Source organism: Diachasmimorpha longicaudata, unplaced genomic scaffold (assembly GCF_034640455.1).
Source record: "Diachasmimorpha longicaudata isolate KC_UGA_2023 unplaced genomic scaffold, iyDiaLong2 ctg00000248.1, whole genome shotgun sequence".
In the NCBI taxonomy this organism is placed as follows: Eukaryota; Metazoa; Arthropoda; class Insecta; order Hymenoptera; family Braconidae; genus Diachasmimorpha; species Diachasmimorpha longicaudata.
Genome location: NW_026974030.1, coordinates 1 through 2,500, shown reverse-complemented (window position 1 = coordinate 2,500; position 2,500 = coordinate 1). Strand labels below are relative to the sequence as shown.

The following is a 2,500-nucleotide window of genomic DNA, read 5'->3' as shown; positions in this document are numbered from 1 at the left end:
GAAAACATGTAACCATATTATATACGTATGATAATATAATGAAATTTATAAATCATCACTATATCATCGATTATGTGGGGTAACCTATTTGATGGGAATTTTTTTTTCATCATGATGGGTATTTAACGTGCCCAAGGTTTAGTAATGATTTTCGCCACACAAGATACAATTGGTGATGATGATTTTATATAAATTTCAAATTTTTTTTCTTCATGCCGTAAGTAATTGGATGGATACTTTGTTCTCAAAGTTGATATTCTTTTTCCGTGTACGGTAAAGTGAACACAAGTCTGAATAGTAATAAAATTGAATTTTGTGTTTGCTTAGGCATCTTGTATTTTTTATTGAAACAAGATTGCGAGATTGGATTGAATATTTTTATATTCAATGACTGTTATTTTTCAAAAAAAAAAAAATTTTTTTTATGATTACCCTGAACGGTGGATCACTTGGCTCGTGGGTCGATGAAGAACGCAGCTAATTGCGCGTCAACTTGTGAACTGCAGGACACATGAACATCGACATTTCGAACGCACATTGCGGTCCACGGATCCAATTCCCGGACTACGCCTAGCTGAGGGTCGTTTGTTTAAAAAAAAACTGCTTACAATTTTATATGTGTTTATCTGTCTATATATGACAGAAAAATATTTGATAAATTGTACAAGCGTGTGTAAAGTTGAATGCTCGTCAAGATAATAATATTTGATTGAGAGAGAGAGAGATTGAATTTCTTCTCAAATATATATAAATTATTATACGACGTCATTTAAAATTACGTATTGAAAAATAATATATTATGAATTTTTCACATATATTATTTGACGATATAAAGAAAAAAAGAAGTTGTTGTTGTTAATATATTTGATTATAGCCCATTGTCAGTTGTCTAAAAATGGTTATTAACGAGAACAAACTTTGTGAAATGAAATCCACAAATTATATATCACTGTGGTGTTAATCATCGAGTCCCAGAGATCTCATTCTCCGAGTTGGACCGATCATGATTTTCATTTCTAAAGTTTTGTTTTGTTATGTTTTTTTTAGACACGGATGTGATTTTTTTTTTTATAAATAAAAGGCGCTCGCAACAATAACTTTTTTATATAATTCTCTAACATGACGACCTCAGAGTAGGTGAGACTACCCGCTGAATTTAAGCATATTACTAAGCGGAGGAAAAGAAACTAACTAGGATTTCCTTAGTAGCGGCGAGCGAACAGGAAAAAGCCCAGCACTGAATCCCACAATTATGTTGTTGGGAAATGTAGTGTTTGGGAGGATCCATTTATCCTGTGATGTTATTTTGTATCCAAGTCCATCTTGAATGGGGCCATTTACCCATAGAGGGTGCCAGGCCCGTAGTGATCGAAATACATTTCAGGAGGATTTCTCCTTAGAGTCGGGTTGCTTGAGAGTGCAGCTCTAAGTGGGTGGTAAACTCCATCTAAGGCTAAATATGACCACGAGACCGATAGCGAACAAGTACCGTGAGGGAAAGTTGAAAAGAACTTTGAAGAGAGAGTTCAAGAGTACGTGAAACCGTTCAGGGGTAAACCTGAGAAACCCAAAAGATCGAATGGGGAGATTCATCGTCAGCTCATTTTGTATATATATAAGTTATGATATAGGTTACTACTTGTAGTATTGCTTGTACATTCTTATATATTTTATTGCAAGATGTTGTCGGCGTGCACTTCTTCCCTAGTAGAACGTCGCGACCCGTTGAGTGTCGGTCTATAGCCCGAGAGGTAGCCTTTAATTTTTTCAATTAAAGACCCTTGGTGTTTTTCTGACTGGCTGCTCGATGGTATTCATAAGGTATTAAGCCGCATATTATATGCGTTTATATCCGTCGCAAGCGAGGTCAATTTTTAGTAGTACGGACCTAGTGCCGTCGCTATAATTGATCAGCTGTTGGTTGTACGGTATTCTAAAACTGGCTTATAATTAATACCGGTCAGCGATGCTACTGCTTTGGGTACTTTCAGGACCCGTCTTGAAACACGGACCAAGGAGTCTAACATGTACGCGAGTCATTGGGATTTTTTTTAAATTAAACCTAAAGGCGTAATGAAAGTAAAGGTCGTTCTTGTAGCGATTGAGGGAGGATGAGTTGTGTTAAGATACAGCTTCGCACTCCCTGGGCGTCTCATTCTTATTACAAGAAGAGGCGCACCAAGAGCGTACACGTTGGGACCCGAAAGATGGTGAACTATGCCTGGTCAGGATGAAGTCAGGGGAAACCCTGATGGAGGTCCGTAGCGATTCTGACGTGCAAATCGATCGTCGGAACTGGGTATAGGGGCGAAAGACTAATCGAACCATCTAGTAGCTGGTTCCCTCCGAAGTTTCCCTCAGGATAGCTGGCACTCGTTTTTAAACGAGTTTCATCTGGTAAAGCGAATGATTAGAGGCCTTGGGGTCGAAACGACCTCAACCTATTCTCAAACTTTAAATGGGTGAGATCTCTGGCTTGCTTGAATTTATGAAGCCATGA

At 37.9% G+C, this 2,500-nt stretch overlaps 1 non-coding gene across 1 annotated transcript; it reads left to right on the top strand.

Annotated features, from left to right (window-relative positions):
- The first annotated feature begins 429 nt into the window (after window positions 1-429).
- Window positions 430-584, top strand: LOC135172323 (5.8S ribosomal RNA). Its single transcript, XR_010301006.1, has one exon. It is a non-coding gene; the product is annotated as a 5.8S ribosomal RNA (ribosomal RNA).
- The last annotated feature ends 1,916 nt before the right edge of the window (window positions 585-2,500 follow it).